Source organism: Ambystoma mexicanum, chromosome 1p (assembly GCF_040938575.1).
Source record: "Ambystoma mexicanum isolate Mex_15411 chromosome 1p, UKY_AmexF1_1, whole genome shotgun sequence".
Classification (NCBI taxonomy): domain Eukaryota; kingdom Metazoa; phylum Chordata; class Amphibia; order Caudata; family Ambystomatidae; genus Ambystoma; species Ambystoma mexicanum.
Window position 1 is genome coordinate 1,094,760,526 of NC_090921.1, and position 20,916 is coordinate 1,094,781,441.

Genomic DNA, 20,916 nt, shown 5'->3' on the forward strand with positions numbered 1-20,916 from the left:
ATAGGAATACATCTCCATGAGATAAACTAAGAAACCACCTTCTGCGGCCTAAGCGAGCTACATTAGCGCCTAGACACAAGGATCCCCACATAAATCATCCATGAACCAAGCTTAACTGCCTAGAAAACAGGTACCCTTTTTATTGTCTTTTTTCTTTTTTCATCCATAACTCAGCTAACGTGCCTGGAAACAGGGATCCTTCACATAAACATAGAAACACAATGACAAACAACACTTTCCCCTCCCCAATATTTGTAAGATGGCAGAGTCTACACTTACACTAAGTGTATCCACTGAAGCCCCTCGGGCACCTCCTCTCCCACAATCTACCACTTTGTCGTCCAGTCTTCTTGGCATCCCACAGCGTCCCACGGGAAGCAAGCAGGAATTTCACCAAGGTGGCTCCTGACCACCTCCTCGGTATTCACGTGTTTCGTTTCAATCCAGTCCTTGCGGGTCGCGATGCAACCATTCGGGCACGTGGCAGGTAAAAGATGGTCTTAATGCTGAAAGGTCTTAGCGACTGTCCTCTGCTACCACTAGAGTGGCGGGGGAACTATTATCAGTCTCCCCATTTACATGCAAGCAGAACTGGGCCCTGTAATTCCTCTACCCCAAGAATGGAAGACTCAGCCATAGGACAAAGTTCACTGTCTTTATTAACAATTCAAATGACAGGGATCGCAACATGAGCAATGCAAAATTCCCCAAGTGCTTTTGCCCTCCAGGTGCTGTCATTCCATTTTGTTAACCAGTGACATCACAAAAACAAAGTTACATCACAAAACTTAACAGGGGAAGGGATTGGTTAGTGAGGTGAACTAAATATGCATTCCATAAGGGATTAGTATGATCATTGGGTAAGTCATATCTAGTGGCTCCTCCTGACACCGCCTCTATGTGTCACAAATACAAAGTTACAGGTTAGTGTAAAGGTGATTGGCCGGTGCAACATGGTGTATGCTTAGCGTGGAAGATAGTAAGGGATTGTACAGAAAATGTCTTCTCAGCCTTGGAGCTTTACACAATTACCAGGCCAAGTGCAACTATTCAAGGTAGTGGTAAAGACCCCCAAGGTGATGCCTGTTCCCAATAGGTAACCCCCTCTGATCTTGTACGTGTTGAGAGAGAACATTCAGCTTTGAACCTGTATTACGTTTGTATCTTGCTGCCTGTGGTTTGATGGGAAAAGCCTTCTCTGTCTGCCTCAAATGAATAGGGTGTCTCATAGATTTAGGTCACGTGTGTAGGGAACACGAAATGGACCTCCTTTGCTTGCATTAAGAGGTTTTTTGACTGTGTCCCTCGCAGGTGCCTTATCGCTTCTTGTTAACTTGAAACTTTCTTTCCCTACATGTCCTTGGCGGAGCTGTGCACGGTGTCTACGCTGGAAGCCTGGTCTGCATGATTCAGCAGGATCCTCCTGTCAGCCTTTCCCTGTGTTCTGAAGATTGTCCTGCTTTTCCCATTCACTTCAATGTACCTATGGCTTCCATCTTTATTCGCATGGCCACCCGTGTTAGTTGGGGTTAGGCATCAGCAAGCTGTTCATACGTATTCTTAGGCGGCTTGCAGATTTTGCATAGCAAAATATGTGTCATGTGAATGTGTGTCAGTCCTCTATGTGAGTCATAAGCATTGGCTTCATGCCTTTCACCAATAAACTAAATGTCTGCATAACTTCGTGCAGGGATGCCTATGTACTTCATGTCTAATGTATCTATGTCATGATGTCAGTCGTGACGTCATCGACGTTCTTCAAGGTTGCAGCCAGTCAACTTGTTCAATTGATGACAGTTGTGTCTCTTCAATACTGTCATCTGGGTATGGTCTGAATGGTTTTCTGAGTGAGTAGCACTTCTCACACCTGCGATACATCAATGATGGGGAGGAAGGGCCAGAAGCGATGTACACCTCTCGTTTCTCTGTCGCCAGGCGGAGAGTGGGCTGGGTGTAACAAGGGCCACGTTTGGGTCTCCCTCTTCAACTTCCCTAGAAATACAGATCAATAGTGAGACATAAACAAGATAAAAGGCAAAATGTAAACAGTTGTTTAAGAACACCGGGACAGCTCAATTAACATAGGAACACAAAATGGGCCATTGACACTTGAAATATGGGGGTGGGGCTCTTGACTGCAATGGAAGTGGCCTTTGGGGACCGTCTATGCATTCCTAGAATGTACTGAACATAAAATAGTGGGCACGGGTTTGGATGTTAGGGTCCTAATGATCTAGGCTTGCTTCCCTTTGCCAGGTGGCTTTCTTGCACAGTGACATAGCAGTACTGGCACAGGATCCTTGCGCGGTGAAAACAATGAGCATCCACTGCAGCACCCACTCCTGCCATCTAATCTCAACATCTCTTGGCCCTACCTCACCTCGGCCTCTGACTTACCTCTCTGCTTTCTTCAGTTGCCACCTTTCCAGTGCTCCTCTTCTCCCTTCACTTCCTCTATTCCCCCCACCTCACCCCTTTCTCAACTAACTGCTTCTCTCAAACCCTGTTTCACTGCCTCTATTATGATCCCCTTTTGTTCACCTCGTGACTATCTGCCTGTTTTCTTTCTTACCTTCCCTATTCACTTATTTTCATCTAAACGCCCTGCTCTTTTCTCTGCCGCCTACTACTTCTCCCTTGACTCGTTTCTGCTTTGCACAACATCACACAATGTAAACAAGACAATAGCAACCCTTCACACCTATTGCTGGGCTCAGGACAGCTGGAAAGTCTCGTGCAGCTGCTCTAGCAACATCAATGATTTGTGCCCCACTGGGTCTGAGGGCAATGTGATAGTGACACCAGTTTCTTACATAAGGAAGTTCACTCACCCATCTATTCAAAGGCTTCTGGAAATACCCACATTGCAGCATTGTTGCATCTCTCCCAGTTATCTTGCTCCAAGAATGTTTAGTCTGCCTCTGCCACTTCATTTTCCATTGTTCCCAGGGGCTGTTCCCCATTGTTACATTATCTCCCAGAATATTAATCACAGCATCCGTCTGTTTTTCTGTATCTGCACTGGACTGATTGCCAACATAACTCTAAATGGGAAACATGTGTTCTTGTGCCTTTTAGTGTGTTTTAGCTCTGCAGCCTATTTCCATCATGTCTACATTCATGTGCGAGACAGAAGAGTGATGAATGAAAGTTATGAAATAAATCAGAACCACAGCCCGGGCTCAGGGCAACCCTCCACATTATCATTGTACAGCCGGCCACCACATTACACAAGGGGGAAGATTGCATGCCAACCACGCATGGTCCCACTCCCAGCTGCTTGACCACATCCCATCTGCATGAGACCACATGTAACCTCAGACATATTTCGGCCTCGTTGGGTCTCATCAGTGAGGTGTCACTCATGTTTGATCATTTGGCCAGGTTATTATCTGTATTGCTATAAGAATGATTTTCCTCAACGGTCTGCATGTTGAGCGAGGTATAGCCACATCTCTGCTAAATAAATCCCATTGTTTTTCGTAATTTCTAAGGATAATTTTGATTTCCTGAGCTGGATTGGAGGTTCTTGATTGAGGTCTTAAAAATAAACTTGAGCCTAACCACACAATTGATAGCTTACATGCTCTAGTGAAGGTTATTGATATTTAGTACCCGGCGAGGGGGTTGTGGCGACCTCCCAGCCAATGGGGAGGCTCAGAACGGGGGAATTACCACATGGTAATCCCCCCACTCCGAGCCTGCTCATGGCTCGAGGCCATCATCTTCCCCCACTGGGGAATCAGGTAAGCGCTCCCCTTCCCCTCCCCTCCATCCCCCTCCACAGATTTCCCTACCTCATCCCCTTCCCTTCACTTACCTCATTTTTTGCTCCTCTTCGATCTGCGACACACCACCATGGAAAGGAAGCAGGGAATATGTGTAGTCCCTTCTCCAGTTTCCATGGCAGGCATTTTTTTTGTCTACTTTTTATGAATGGCTGCCGTGGAAAGGGAGAACGGACTACGTTCACCATTCCTTGGTGGCAATTTGCTTACTTTTGTTTTTGTTGCAAAACAGAGCATTTCACAACAGAGACAAATGCTTTTAGTATCCAAGTCTTACGGGCAAGGGTACTAATAGCAGTAAGCCCCTCGCAGGGGGGCAGTAACGCTTCGTTACCGCTTCATTGAGGCCCTTGATTCGCTCGGGTTTGTAACTATTGACTCCGGGGCATTACCTGAAGTGGTAATGCCCCCTTGCTTGGGGGTTTATTGCTTAATTAAGACTATCCCGATTTGCAAAAATCCCTAAACTGTTGTTCATGATTGCTAGTTCTGTCCCCACTAGTAATGCTATTTCGCGGCCAGCCAGTGTCATGTACTGCAGTTTAAAAACCCCAAATAATATAACACAAAATGAGCTTTTGTTTGGTGCAAATAAACAAAGTAGAAGAATCTTAAGGTACTAAATGGCTGCAGCACATTTGACTTGGGATGCTGATGACACCCGTTACCTATTATTGCCTTTATAATGGTGGGTATATTTCAGCTTAGAAGACAAACACTGGCACAAGTAGCCATCACTGGAAGTTCCCCTCCAGATCCGAGCCACACAGCAATGCATCATAGGCAAACTCATTAGCTGAAAATGGCTATGTTTCATGCTATTTACTTTAGTCAAATTTGAGTAAATCAAACGACAAAATTAGATGAATCATCAGACATGATTTTGATAACCAGCACTTGCGAGACTTTTAACTATGTAGAATTAAACCATTCCAAACCATTCCAATTTAGGAAAAAAGAGAAATGAGCTACTAAAATAAAAGAAATCTTTCCTGATAATTTACTACAAAAATACATCACTTAAGAAAAACTATTTAAGTGCTTCCCAGATCAGTGTATTTATTCAGTGGGCCGCTGGAGAACACTTACAGCCTGAAGGAAACTGGGGTTCTCACTGACTTCAAGGCTATCTTCAACTTCAAAAGATTCCAAGTCTATCCATAATATTGATGGTAACATGCCCCAAAGCTCCAATCACAATGATGTCAACTACACCACAGTGAATTCCCATTGTGGGTGAAAAATACATGTGATTGTCACCTCTTTGGCAGCTGTTAATCTTGGGCTGAGTAAGGTCATGTAGGAGACCTGGGATCAAGAAGAAGGCCAAGCCCAAGCATGGTCGTTTAGGGACTATGCACAAGTATGGCCCAGCTGAAATGTAGCTCGGAAACTCCCACAATCAACAAAAAAACAGAACAATCCAGATGGTCTTCCCTCTCAGAGAAATGTCTCTCCTGATAGCTGGGTGCAGTTCAGCCTTTGGACCTTGGGTCCTTAAAGTTCTCAGGATGTTGCCTCACCTCCCGTTTTTGGCATTAAAGGTTTATGGGTTTTCCCAACCCCCTTCTCTGTTTGGTTTTAAATGTGGGCTTTCCTTAACTGTTTCTAGGTGACAAGTCTTGTAGGCAGTCGGGCCATTGGTTGTGACTGGAAGGGAGAGATAGACAGGGGCAGTGCCGTCTTAACAGTTTCTGGGGCCGGGGGCACAGACGACCTTGCCCCCCGCTGACGCCCATGCCCTCCTCCCACACCCTGTGAAACTCATGCCCTCCTCCCACCCCCCTAATCCCATGCCCCCTATCGATCAGCAAAATGAAAGGTTTACATACCTCGAGTTAAATTCAACAGAAATTCGTCTAGGCTTTGAATGGATTATCTATTTGTTAAAAAAATATAAACATTACACATCTCTGTGACCTTGAACTGTTTCCCCAAGAGGGTGCGATATTGAAGACATTTCACTTTGTTGAAAGAACTTTGAAAGAAAATACAGGAAAATTATTTTTAAGCAAGTATTTATAACCTAGCAGTTCAACTGGACAATTTATCTCTGTATGAATGTGTCCAAAGTACATGCCCTTGGAAAAACATTATCTGACTAGGCAGCAGAAAAAACAAAAATTCCTGTAACAAACATTAAAATTCACTTAGCATTTCAGTCCATGCCCACACATCACACAAACAAATTCAAGTAATCATAGAAGTAATGAAATGAGAAGCACCCAGTGAGTACATTCCTTCTACTGCCGAAGGCTGATGTGCCTGAAACACTGCCAATATTAAACTATGTATTTCCATCTAGATTCGTATATTGCAAAATCATTAATTTGTCAGACTCAAAGCTTAGCAAAGCCAAAAACTTCAATCTGGCTTCAATCATAAAGTTAAAACAGGGATCGTAGAGCTATACCTCCTTCTTCTTTTGTGGTAACGTGGTACGAAGGAAGGTGTTGGGGGTTGCTTGCGACCCCCGGCGCCTCCCGTAAGCCCCAGACCCCAAAGGACTCACTCTCACACATCCTCTCGGTTCGGGCTTCCCGGTCGCTCTGATGTGGCCGGGAAACGCCCCGTTTATTTATGTTGAACGCGGCGGCGTGCAACGTCACGCCGCCGCGTGCGCGCCCTGTCATCGGGCAGCGCCACACTCCTCCTTTTTCCGGGAGAACAATAAACAATACTAACACTAGACACTGCAAACCAAACCAAAATATATGCATATCATTTCACAAGGCCCCATGTTCAAAACACCCCTTTATTAACATCCACCCGGGTCCCCTTACTTAACAGTTCTCATCATTAGGATGATCGTCCAGATGACCCAACACGTAGTCGCTGAGGTGAGCAGGTTTCCCTTGCCCAGCCCTCTGGGGGTACCTCCTGCTCACCTCCGGCACGGGTGATCTGACCATAGGCATGCCCCCGGCCGGGGACTCAGGCAGACAAGGTGTTTCCCCTTCGTCCTCCGGGACCTCTCCTGGGTCTGGATCAGGAGGTGGATCAGTTCTTGGATCCCGCAGCTTCTTGAAGAAGCTCACGTTGCGAGTTACCGCAGACCGGCCGTCCGATGCAGTCACCATGGATCCCCGGACTGCGACAACGTCTAGCGGTTCCGGCTCATACGGTAGGGAGAGCTTTCCATGGGGATGTCTATTTCGAATAAGGACCTCATCGCCTGGCTCCAGCCGCTGCGGGCGAAGCCCTCTCCGAACGTTCTCTTGCTCGATTCTTGTTCGCCGGTCCATCTCGACTTGTTGGTCATTGATCACCCCAGGTTCTTTCTCTCCTACTTCCGGCAGCAAACCTCGAGGGCACCGCTTAAAAAATGCCTCTGCCGGGGCCACTCCAGTGGATACATGTGGCGTGGTGCGGTACACCCTCAGAAACTGGTACACGGCTCTCTGGAGGGACTGCCCCTGAGCAATTCTAAAGATCTTATTTAGAGTCCTCATCAGCCGTTCTGCTTCACCATTGGCCCAGGGCCAGAGAGGCATGATCTTCCTGTGCACCACCCCATAGCTCTCCATCAGCTCAGAGAAGCATTCGCTCTGGAATGGCGCCCCGTTGTCCGAGCACAGCGTGCGTGGTAACCCATGGGCCGCAAACACCTTCTCCACGGCCACAACGACGTGCTCAAATGCCACAGACTCCACGAAGTCCACCTCGGGATAACTTGAGTATTCGTCAACCAGAACCAGGAAGTGGGTGCCCATCGTGGTGGACCCAAAGTCTGCATGAATAACTTCCCAAGGGCGCGTCCCCCTAGGCATCGTCTCTATGGCAGGCTCACGCTGCAGGGGAGATGCCGCCTGGCACCAAACACAGGCTGCCACAAAGTCATCCACCTTGCGCTCCAGCTCGGGGAACCATACCTTCAGCCATAGACGTGCCTTGATCTTGGCGGCGCCCTGGTGACCACGGTGTGCCAGGGCGATCACCTCGTCCACCTTCGATTGGGGCACCACAATCCGATCTCTACGGAGTAGAAGGCCGGATGCTGAAAACGACAACTCCTCCCGGACCTTCCATAGCTGCTCAAGTCCAGTCTTGGCCTCCTGAGTGCGCCCCGCCAGAGCCTCCAGCACCGACTTCCAGGAGCCCTGTTGCTTATAGTGCCTCAGGATTTTGAAGCGCTCATCATCCGCTGCAGCTGCATCCAGCTCCTGAAGAGGCATGGCATTCGGCGTGGCCGCCTCCACCACCACCCGGACGTGCTCCTCGGCCTCCTCTGCACAGCTGTCATTGTCTTCCCCTCCGGACGCCCCAGGGTGTCTGGAGAGATAGTCTGCCGCGTTGTTCGCCCCCGGCCGGTATACCAAGGTGACTCCATATTCCAAAAGAGCGAGCATCCACCTCTCAATGCGGGCCAGTGGCTTGGATGACGTCCCCGCTAGGATGGGAAGCAGTGGCTTGTGGTCTGTCACCACCATCACCGGGTGTCCAAGGACGTAGAGCCGGAAGTGCCGGCATCCCCAAAGTACTGCCAGCGCCTCGCGTTCGTTCTGCGAATACCGTTGCTCCGCCTCAGACAGGGCTTTGCTGGCATACCGGGCGGACACCCCCATAACAGTCAATCTGCGTTAGCACGGCACCCAGGCCGAATGGGCTGGCGTCGACGATGATTTGTGATGGTAACGCAGGATCGAAAAATGACATGGTATCCTCAGCTGCCAAGGCACACTTGATGTCATCAAAAGCCGCCTGTTCAAGCGGGCCCCAGTTCCAGATGGCATCCTTCCTTGTCAGTGCCCTGAGCGGTTCCGACCTGGAGGCAAGATTTTTTATGAATCGTCCACAGTATGTAACCATGCCCAGGAAACTTCGCACCTCAGACACAGACTCCGGAGGCTGCGCCTTCTTTATGTCCTGCACCTTCCTGGGATCAGGAGACACCCCCCATCGCCTTGAATACAAAGCCAAAGAATTCTATCGATGGTCGCAGAAATTCACACTTCTCTTTGTGGTGGGTGAGGCCCAAGGATTGCAGTCTTCCGAACGTCTTTGCCAACTGCCTCAGATGGTCTACCTCCGTTCTTGCAAACACCAGGATGTCATCGCTTATATTCAAAACGCCCTCTAGATCAGCCAGGGTGCCCCGAATAATGTTCTGAAACACCTCCGCTGCTGAGGACACACCAAAACTCAGTCTCTTATAGCGGTATAGCCCTCGGTGTGTAGTAAAGGTGGTAATATACCTCGACTCGGGGTGGAGGACAACCTGGTGATAGCCCGGCCGGAAGTCCAGTTTCGAAAAGAAGCGAGCACCCTGTACCTCCGCAATGATGTCATCAATTGTCGGTGTGAGGTGTCTCTCTCTCTCTTAATGGCTTTGTTCAGGAGCCTCATGTTGACGTAGATTCTAACAGCATCAGGTTGTTTAGGCTTCCATGCCACCACGATCGGGGACACCCAGGGAGTCGGGCCCTCAACCTTTTCTATTATGTCAAGATTGACCAAATTGTCCAGCTCCTTGTCGACATGTTCACGGAGGTGAAACGGTACCCTTCGATGTTTCAGAGCAATGGGCTGCACTGATTCATCAATGTGCAGCCTCACTGGGTCACCGGCCATCTGCCCAATCCCCTTGAACAGTGCGGCATACTTATTGAGCAAGTCATTAATGTCCTCTAAATAGACAGAGTATGCGAAGCTGACAATGCCGAGGGCCTCTGCTGCAGCACAACTTAACAAAGTATTTGTGCTCACCGGTGTCACATAGAATCGTGCTGTGATTTGGGAGCCCTCATGTTCTACCTTTGCCACGAACAAACCGTCCAGAGGGATAGGGTCCACACCACCAAAGGCAAAGATGCAGGCCTTGGGTGCAGCCAGCTTGGGGGGCTGGTCCATAGCATCATAGTGTCCACGGGCCATTACATTCACTGACGCCCCCGTATCCACGAGGACCGGGACTGGAGATCGATTCACCTCGACCACGCCCCTTGGCTGTCTCCTGTTCTTACTTTTCAGGATCCCCACACTCGAGACAAAGAAAATGTTCTCTTCCTCATCTTCTTCCGCTTCCTCCACCTGGGCATCCTTCTCAGTCTGGTCCACCTGAGCGACGTTGGATGGTCGACCCTGGTGAGTGGAACCGGACCGTCCCGGGCCCCTCGGCACCAACACCGGCATTGCCACCTTGCACCCCCTCGCGAAATGATCCGGTAACCCACTCCGTCCACAGGTCTTTCCAGCCGCAGGGCATTCTGCTGGGTGGGGCAGGTCATACCCACATTTTTGGCAGATTTCTCCTGCCCTCCCGGCTCTATCCTGGGGACCGCCGCCAGATCTTCTGGTGCCCCTGCCACCTCGCCACATCGCACATACTTCTTCAGTCTTGATGGGGCATGACCCAGCCTCCATTCTAGCTGCTCTCGCCTCCGACACCTCATGGCACCTCCCCAGTTCAAGGATGCACTGAAGCGTGATTCCAGGCTCCCTTAATACCTGGCGCCTGAGCTTGCCTGATGAACACGCCTGGATAAGCATAGTCCTGATCATGTCCTCTGCATCACCACAAGCACAGGCCAGCGAGAGACGCCTCAGGCGCCGATAGAAAGTGTCCAGAGTCTCATCGTCTTTCTGTTTGGCAGAGAGCATCACAAAACGCTCATAATCCGCATTGGCGAGAGGCAGAAAGTAAACCTGCAGAGCGGCCTTCGCCTGATCATAGGATCCATACCGCGGCGGAAGCGATTCAAAAGTCTCTTGGACAGAGGGACCTGCCGAGTATAGCATGGTTGCCAGCCTGGTGTCATCATCAACCACCTGGGCAGCCCGAAAGTACATGTCCAGGCGGTCCACCCACCTCCTCCATCTGGGCCCCAAACTGGAAGGCGGGCCCGATACATCAAACTCCGGGATGGGCTGCAGAGCCGCCTGTGCAAGTACCTGAGCCATGGCGGGGGGAATTTGCTGAACAACAGGTACTGCCGCAGGCTGTGCTGGAGGTAGAGGACCCGGAAGACCTGCCTGACCAACTGGAGGCTGCTGTGGAGGCTGCTGTGCCGGCTGCACTGGAGGCAGCAAACCTTGAAGTGCTACTGGCGCACGTGGAGGCTGCTGCACCGCCGCTCCGTCCTGGTCCTCAGTATCACTCATCAGTTTGAGTGCACAGGCACCCCCAGCGTGGAAGATTGGGGCCGCAACTCAAACACCAAGTCCAAATGACTCCAGCATGCACCATTGAAGAAACAGCTACTGCAACACACCTCTGTGATGATGAAGAGGATGAAGATTAGTGGGGCCACCAGTCTGATGATGAAGAGGATGAAGATTAGTGGGGCCACCAATCTGATGATGAAGAGGATGAAAAGAAGCCTCAGCTTTCAACTGCTCCAAAAATTAGGACAAGAAAGAAATGTGGGCTCTGCAGGCCCAGAAAAATTGAAAATCTATGGAGGGAGAGTAGGGCACCACTTATATTCAATCTTTTAGTTGTGGGATTTTTTAAATGAGTCAAATTCAATACTCAAAATGTTTTTGCCTGGAGCTGCCAGTCCGTAATGGTCCCATAGCACAAGGACCAGTCAAAACTTGAAGTATCCAAAAACAAAGTAACACTACTTTGTTAGGAATGGTGCTTTTCAGTTAGCCCCATGTGGTTGCTGTTGGATTTCTAAAATATTAAGTACGCCTAACAGTATTAAGTAAATTAAGTAATTGATTCAAAAAGTGAATCTCTTAAAGCAGGATATGTTTTATTCACATTCCAGAAGTTTTCCTTCAAATGACGTAATTGTGCACATCGACAAATGGGTTTCCATCTTGTATTGCCTATAATACACTAGTGCAAATGCATTTCGGATTAAACCTTCTTCAGGGCGGTATTAAGGCAAAATCAGTATTACATAACTCATATTACATTCATATCTTGTAAATCTTCAGACAACAAACAATAACATTTCAATTGAATCAATACGGAAACACATACCATATTATGTGTAGAAAACATCCATGCGCATTGGAAAAGAAAAAGAAAAACAAAATGGAAGCACTGATTAGTTATCTTGCAGTATGATGTATTCTGTCGGGAGATTTCAATGAATGAACTTGTCCTACCTGAGTCATGTTAAATTCTTGTCTATGTGCGTGCCTGTACAAAGATGTATCTGCAAGATAGAAAAGTACGGTGCCACCCTACTTCTAGTGTAAAAGAAGACAGTGCAATAGGTCTATTGTGCGAGCCATTCTTACCGATCAGCTTCTGCTCGCGAGTCTAGTGAACCGAGAGAGCCGCTGGAAAGAGCCCTCGCGGCGGAATCACTTTCCTTTTGTGTGTAACCATGGAGACGGTACGAGGCGTCGTAGTCCAGCTGGAGTACGTACGCCTCGCGCCCCACCCCCTGGTGCAAGCCCTGGGGCGGGGATGTCACCATGGAAATAAAGGCCTTTAGCAGGAAAAAATGTATTCGTATTCTAAATGAGTTAAAGAGCGTGCGTGTGATGTAACATGTATAAATGCGTGTATCAAAAAAATGCGGTATCATGGGAGGATTATAGTCAGATTGTATTATGCTCGGGAAACAAGGCAGGTTTCACCGCATGAGTATCCGTGGGTGTAGTTAGTTGTGCATGGTATGTACAAAAGCTTTGCGTTGGTCACAAATTCAAGTCAAGCCAAAACAGGCCACCGGGTGGAGCACCCTTGGGTCCTAGTTGTGTAGTCAGAATATCACAAGTAACAAATATCAAAACATTATGTTGTGCGACTTACACCCATATAACATTACAATGTAACAAGCATTACAAAAAGCACATAAAATGTATTTCTTCGTTGAGCCCCCTTGGAGTCAAGGAGCTCAAGCAGTCAATCCAAAAGGATTCTCTTTGGTCCATCCTTTTCTGAAAGTTCTCATGGATATCTCTTTTGGTTACCACTTCCAAAATCACAAATCGGATCTGAGCCAGGTTGTGTTTTCTGTCATCCCAATGTCTCGCCACAGCTGAATTGGGGTTATTGTTCCTTATGCAGGACCTGGGCTCATTCCATCTTGCTTTAGCTACCCTTAAAGGCATGGTCTAGTAAAAATTTTTATTTAAAAAATAGATAGGCAACATTAAAAAAAATACTAGCATTCTCTTTTTTAAAACTTCCTATGTAAAATTTTGAGCTATTCAAGCTCAAAATTCGCAAAAGCAAGCACATGGGCGCATCCATTTTGTGAAATGGATGCCCTCCTGTGCTGGCTTTTGCTTTTGCGGCACTAATGAAGGAAAAGCCAGCCAGCTGTAGTAAACAAAAGCTACCGCTGGGTGGCTTTCCCTTCATTAGTGATGTACGCGGAGGACGGGGACCGGAGAACAGAGCAGGAAAGCTGCAGCTGAATCTCGGTAAGTGCTATTTATTTAAAAAAATAAATATACACTAGCTGCGTTTTTTTTCCTAAGTTTTCCGGGCTGGAGGAGCCCGGAAAACCTAGAAATAAAACCACAGCTTTAAAAACGTTGTATTTATGTTTGCGGTCGCTTTTGAAGCGACCGCAAACATAAATACAACGTTATTGTGTTGGAAAACGCTGCGGTTTTTCTTTCCAAGTTTCTCAGGCTCCTCCGGCTCGGAAAGTGAAAGCCACAGCAGGCAGAAACACAACGCGGTTGTGTTTACATGCCGCGTAGTGTTTCTGCCTACAGCTGATTTCCCATTTGGGGCTCTTGAAGAGCCCCAAATGGGAAATGCTAAATGCTGCGTTGTTACTGCCTAAATCTACTTTCCCATTTGGGGCTCTCGGGCTCCCCGTGGGGAGCCCGAGAGCCCCAAATGGGAAAGCAGATTCAGGCAGTAACAACGCAGTTGTTTCCCGCAATGCTGCGTTGTTTCTGCCTGAATCTGCTTTCCCATTCAGCTGCAGCTTTCCTGCTCTGGTCTCCGGTCCCCGTCCTCCGCGTACAGCACTAATGAAGGGAAAGCCACCCAGCGGTACCTTTTGTTTACTACAGCTGGCTGGCTTTTCCTTCATTAGTGCCGCAAAAGCAAAAGCCAGCACAGGAGGGCATCCATTTCACAAAATGGATGCGCCCATGTGCTTGCTTTTGCGAATTTTGAGCTTGAATAGCTCAAAATTTTACATAGGAAGTTTTAAAAAAGAGAATGCTAGTATTTTTTTTTATGTTGCCTATCTATTTTTTAAATAACATTTTTTACTAGACCATGCCTTTAAGGTCTGGCCCACATAGTACAACCCACAGAGGTACTTTATGGCATAAATCACGTTGTAGGAGTCACATGTTGCAAACCTCTTAAGTCTGATTGTCTCCCCCGCATGCGGGTGCTTTACTGATTCGCCTTTCATGACATATCCACAGTTGCTACAGTTCAAACAAGGGAAAGTCCCAATCCTTTCTGTGATTTTCTTCTTGAGAGCTGGTCTAGTTTGGACCAGCCTGTCTTTCAGATTCTGGCTCCGCTGATATGCGAATGTGGGACCTTCTTTAAACAAATGTTCTACTCGTTGATCACATAGTAGTGTGTTCCAATGCTTTTTTGATGATACACTTGATGCGATTGCTCTGTCGCGAGTATTTAGACACAAAGACCAGTGGTGGAACCTCATCTTGTTTAGTCTTCACTCTCAATAGGTCTTCTCTGTTCTGAGTAGCTACACGTGATTGTGCTGCATTTATTTCTTCCTCTGAGTATCCTCTATCCAGAAATTTCTTGCCCATTTCTCTAATAGCAATGTTGTAGTCCTCTGGATAGCTTACCAATTTCTTTACTCTAAGCATTTGGCTATACAGAAGGTTTTTAAAAGACTCGGTTGGTGGAAGCTGAGTCGTTGTAGCAAGTTATTTCGGTCTGTTGGTTTGCGAAAGATGGTAGTCTGGTATCCCATATTGGTAATAATATCTACATCCAAAAAATGAATATTTACTTGTGACTATTCATACGTAAATTGAATTCTTGCATCTATACTGTTCATATATTCGAAAAAGTTGAGTAATTCTCCCTCTGTGTCTTTCCATACTCCAAATATATCGTCGATGTACCTGATCCATAGGCACAGCTTGGGGTGCCATTGTGCGTTCTGTAATATGTGTTCTGTCTCAAATTTGTGCATAAATGAGTTTGCATAGGAAGGAGCCATGGGGGGCCCCATGGCTGTACATGCTACTTGAAGATAGCATCGGTCTTTGTATCGAAAGTATGAGTTATTGCTTATGAATTCCAGAAGGGCCATAATGAACTCCTTCTGTGCTGGTATCTCTTCGGCTTTAAGAAGCATCCATTCTACGGCCTCACTGCCTTGATCGTGGGGGATCGAGGTGTAAAGACTCTTGACATCTATGGTGAAACAATCATTGTTAGAATCAAATGGTGTCTTTTGGATGAGTGGTTGTAGAAAATAATCCACATATTTGCCACATATTGTATGATGTATTCTGTCCGAAGATTTCAATTAATGAACTTGTCCTACCTGAGTCATGTTAAATTCTTGTCTATGTGCGTGCCTGTACAAAGATGTATCTGCAAGATAGAAAAGTAAGGTGTCACCCTACTTCTAGAGTAAAAGAAGACAGCGCAATAGGTCTATTGTGCGAGCCATTCTTACCGATCAGCTTCTGCTCGCGAGTCTAGTGAACCGAGAGAGCCGCTGGAAAGCGCCCTCGCGGCGGAATCACTTTCCTTTTGTGTGTAACCATGGAGACGGTACAAGGCGTCGTAGTCCAGCTGGAGTACGTACGCCTCACGCCCCACCCCCTGGCGCAAGCCCTGGGGCGGGGATGTCACCATGGAAACGAACACCTTTAGCAGGAAAAAATGTATTAGTATTCTAAATGAGTTAAAGAGCGTGCGTGTGATGTAACATGTATAAATGTGTGTATCAAAAAAATGCGGTATCATGGGAGGATGATAGTCAGATTGTATTATGCTCGGGAAACTAGGCAGGTTTCACCGCATGAGTATCAGTGGGTGTAGTTAGTTGTGCATGGTATGTACAAAAGCTTTGCGTTGGTCACAAATTCAAGTCAAGCCAAAACAGGCCACCGGGTGGAGCACCCTTGGGTCCTAGTTGTGCAGTCAGAATATCACAAGTAACAAATATTAAAACATGATGTTGTGCGACTTACACCCATATAACATTACAATGTAACAAGCATTACAAAAAGCACATAAAAGTAATTTCTTCGTTGAGCCCCCTTGGAGTCAAGGAGCTCAAGCGGTCAATCCAAAAGGATTCTCTTTGGTCCATCCTTTTCTGAAAGTTCTCGCGGATATCTCTTTTGGTTACAACTTCCAAAATCACAAGTCGGATCTGAGCCAGGTTGTGTTTTCTGTCATCCCAATGTCTCGCCACAGCTGATGTGATTGCTCTGTCGCAAGTATTTAGACACAAAGACCAGTGGTGGAACCTCATCTTGTTTAGTCTTCACTCTCAATAGGTCTTCTCTGTTCTGAGTAGCTACACGTGATTGTGCTGCATTTATTTCTTCCTCTGAGTATCCTCTATCCAGAAATTTCTTGCCCATTTCTCTAATAGCAATGTTGTAGTCCTCTGGATCGCTTACCAATTTCTTTACTCTAAGCATTTGGCTATACGGAAGGTTTTTAATAAGACTCGGTTGGTGGAAGCTGAGTCGTTGTAGCAAGTTATCTGGTCTGTTGGTTTGCGAAAGATGGTAGTCTGGCATCCCATAATGGTAATCTTAATATCTACATCCAAAAAATGAATATTTACTTGTGAGTATTCATACGTAAATTGAATTCTTGCATCTATACTGTTCAGCTATTCAAAAAAGTTGAGTAATTCTCCCTCTGTGTCTTTCCATACTCCAAATATATCGTCGATGTACCTGATCCATAGGCACAACTTGGGGTGCCATTGTGCGTTCTGTAATATGTGTTCTATCTCAAATTTGTGCATAAATGAGTTCGCATAAGAAGGAGCCATGGTGGCCCCCATGGCTGTACCTGCTACTTGAAGATAGTATCGGTCTTTGTATCGAAAGTATGAGTTATTGCTTATGAATTCCAGAAGGGCCATAATGAACTCCTTCTGTGCTGGTATCTCTTCGGCTTTAAGAAGCATCCATTCTACGGCCTCACTGCCTTGATCGTGGGGCATTGAGGTGTAAAGACTCTTGACATCTATGGTGAAACAAATGTTGTAAGAATCAAATGGTGTCGAATTCAACAGTTGTAAGAAATGTGTTGAGTCCTTAATGTATGTGTTGGCATTTTGGATGAGTGGTTGTAGAAAATAATCCACATATTTGCCAAGGGGTTCTAATATGCTGTTCATCCCTGCTACAATGGGTCTCCCAGGGGGTTTAATTGGATCTTTATGCACCTTTGGTAGGGTATAGAAGTGTGGTATTCGGGGATGTTGATTGGTCAAGAACTTCTTCGTGTGGTGATTAATCCACTCTAACTCTTCCGCCTTATCGAGCAGTATTTTTAAATTCTCTCGTATCTCTGGTGTAGGATCCTGTATTAGTCTTGCATAGGTGTTTACGTCGCTCAATTGTCTCTCCCAATCGATGTAGATATTAAGATTACCAATATGGGATACGAGACTACCATCTTTCGCAAACCAACAGACCGAAATAACTTGCTACAACGACTCAGCTTCCACCAACCAAGTCTTATTAAAAACCTTCCGTATAGCCAAATGCTTAGAGTAAAGAAATTGGTAAGCTATCCAGAGGACTACAACATTGCTATTAGAGAAATGGGCAAGACATTTCTGGATAGAGGATACTCAGAGGAAGAAATAAATGCAGCACAATCACGTGTAGCTACTCAGAACAGAGAAGACCTATTGAGAGTGAAGACTAAACAAGATGAGGTTCCACCACTGGTCTTTGTATCTAAATACTTGCGACAGAGCAATCGCATCAAGTGTATCATGAAAAAGCATTGGAACACACTACTATGTGATCAACGAGTAGAACATTTGTTTAAAGAAGTTCCCACATTCGCATATCAGCGGAGCCAGAATCTGAAAGACAGGCTGGTCCAAACTAGCCCAGCTCTCAAGAAGAAAATCACAGAAAGGATTGGGACTTTCCCTTGTTTGAACTGTAGCAACTGTGGATATGTCATGAAAGACGAATCAGTGAAGCACCCGCATACGTGGGAGACAATCCGACTTAAGAGTTTTGCAACATGTGACTCCTACAACGTGATTTATGCCATAAAGTGCCCGTGTGGGTTGTACTATGTGGACCAGACCTTAAGGGTAGCTAAAGCAAGATGGAACGAGCACAGGTCCTGCATAAGGAACAATAACCCCAATTCAGCTGTGGCGAGACATTGGGATGACAGAAAACACAACCTGGCTCAGATCCGATTTGTGATTTTGGAAGTGGTAACCAAAAGAGATATCCACGAGAACTTTCAGAAAAGGATGGACCAAAGAGAATCCTTTTGGATTGACTGCTTGAGCTCCTTGACTCCAAGGGGGCTCAACGAAGAAATTAATTTTATGTGCTTTTTGTAATGCTTGTTACATTGTAATGTTATATGGGTGTAAGTCGCACAACATAATGTTTTGATATTTGTTACTTGTGATATTCTGACTACACAACTAGGACCCAAGGGTGCTCCACCCGGTGGCCTGTTTTGGCTTGACTTGAATTTGTGACCAACGCAAAGCTTTTGTACATACCATGCACAACTAACTACACCCACGGATACTCATGCAGTGAAACCTGCCTAGTTTCCCGAGCATAATACAATCTGACTATCATCCTCCCATGATACCGCATTTTTTTGATACACGCATTCATACATGTTACATCACACGCACGCTCTTTAACTCATTTAGAATACGAATACATTTTTTCCTGCTAAAGGTGTTCGTTTCCATGGTGACATCCCCGCCCCAGGGCTTGCGCCAGGGGGTGGGGCGTGAGGTGTACGTACTCCAGCTGGACTACGACGCCTCGTACTGTCTCCATGGTAACACACAAAAGGAAAGTGATTCCGCCTCGAGGGCGCTTTCCAGCGGCTCTCTCGGTTCACTAGACTCGCGAGCAGAAGCTGATCGGTAAGAATGACTCGCACAATAGACCTATTGCGCTGTCTTCTTTTACACTAGAAGTAGGGTGACACCTTACTTTTCTATCTTGCAGATACATCTTTGTACAGGCACGCACATAGACAAGAATTTAACATGACTCAGGTAGGACAAGTTCATTAATTGAAATCTCCGGACAGAATACATCATACTGCAAGCTAACTAATCAGTGCTTACATTTTGTTTTTCTTTTTCTTTTCCAATGCGCATGGATGTTTTCTACACATGATATGGTATGTGTTTCCGTATTGATTCAATTGAACTGTTATGGTGTGTTGTCTGAAGATTTACAAGATATGAATGTAATATGAGTTATGTAATACTGATTTTGCCTTAATACCGCCCTGAAGAAGGTTTAATCCGAAATGCATTGGCACTAGTGTGTTATAGGCAATACAAGATGGAAACCCATTTGTCGATGTGCACAATTACGTCATTTGAAGGAAAACATCAGGAATGTGAATAAAACATATCCTGCTTTAAGAGATACACTTTTTGAATCAATTACTTAATTTACTTAATACTGTTAGGCGTACTTAATATTTTAGAAATCCAACAGCAACCACATGGGGCTAACTGAAAAGCACCATTCCTAACAAAGTAGTGTTACTTTGTTTTTGGATACTTCAGGCTCTGCAGGCCCAGCCATTGTAGCCCTCCTCCTTGCTTGCACTCGACGTAGGAGACCCAGGAAAATGAAAAATCACAAACTGGGCATATTCACTTGCAGGTATGACTGCCTGCTCACAGGATTCCCAAAAATTATGCCTGGATTCACCTCCCTGCTCAAACCGGAGCTCAGAGAAGTTTCACGGCCTGATCTGCAAAATGGCCGCCAGCCGCGTGGGTAACGCAAGGCCTGCGGGCCGGAGCGAAGTCTCAGGACAACCTCGCTGCATCAAGAAAAATTGCTGAATAATTCACCGCCGGGCCCAGGCATCGTTTCCCCCACTCGTTGCCACTGTTGGGGGTTGCTTGCGACCTCCGGCGCCTCCCGTAAGCTCCAGACCCCGAAGGACTCACTCTCACACATCCTCTCGGCTCGGGCTGGCGCGGCCGGGAAACGCCCTGTTTATTTATGTTGCACGCGGCGGCGTGGAACGTCACGCCGCCGCGTGCGCGCCCTGTCATCGGGCAGCGCCACAGAAGGCTGTGCTCTGAGGAGGGGTGTGGGGTAGGCTATTTAAACATTTGACTTGCTACTAGACCTGTGTTTTTGCACTTGTTTTTTTAGAATATATTGGCACAGTATCATTTTACTTTAAACACACTTAGTACTTGGATTTAAAACTGCAGCATTGCATTTAAATTTGAATCTCGCACTGCGTTACGAGTTTAAATACTTTTTATGTGACTGTTGCCTTTTGTAACATTAAGCCACATAGAACTGCAGCTCACACTAGCACTGTATTCTTGTGACGATTTCTTTGCGTACCAGGCGTGAGAGCGCCGATGCATGAGGGACTAGCCGTTGTGTGCCGATATATAACAGGAAGTTTAGGCTTTCACTTCCACTTTGGGCTATTAAAAAATTTGACTTGTTACTAGACCTGCGTTTTTTGCACTTGTTTTAAAATTGCTTTTTTAGAATATATTAGGACATTATTATTTTACTTTAAACCCGCTTAGTAATTGGATTTAAAACTTTAGCATTGCATTTAAATCCGAATTTTGCACTGGGTTACGAGTTTAAATATTTTTTATGTGATTTTGCCTTTTATTACGTTAATCCACAAAGAACTACAGCTCCCATCAGCACTGTAATTCTTGTGATAATTTCTTTGCATACCAGGCGCGTGAGCCTCGGCATGTGAGGAACTAGCCGGTCTGCGTCAGTCCATGTCGTGCGTGGAGTGGGCCTTTTTTGCTGGATTGGGCAGGCGCCTGTTTTTGAAAGGATCGGGGTGCCGCTATACTTCGGCGATCCTCACCTGATCATGCATCCCTTAGAGTCTATCGAAATTGCTAGGAATAATCTGGGTAATATTCTGATTCTTTCTAGTCTGCAACCTACTTCACAACCCGTCAGGGATATTATGTATGGGGTGCTATTTAAGGACAGGAAACTCCCCGCTCTCTATCTTAGATTTCCCAGTTGTCTGCCCTCT

At 46.4% G+C, this 20,916-nt stretch overlaps 1 long non-coding RNA gene across 1 annotated transcript in view; it reads right to left on the minus strand.

Moving 5' to 3' along the window:
- Positions 1–641: 641 nt before the first annotated feature.
- LOC138569126 (uncharacterized) overlaps positions 642–20,916 on the minus strand; it is a 168,351-nt gene continuing 148,076 nt past the window's right edge. Inside the window, exon 3 of the long non-coding RNA XR_011303144.1 lies at positions 642–1,992. This is a non-coding gene — a long non-coding RNA (uncharacterized lncRNA). The remainder of the gene's footprint in view (positions 1,993–20,916) is intronic.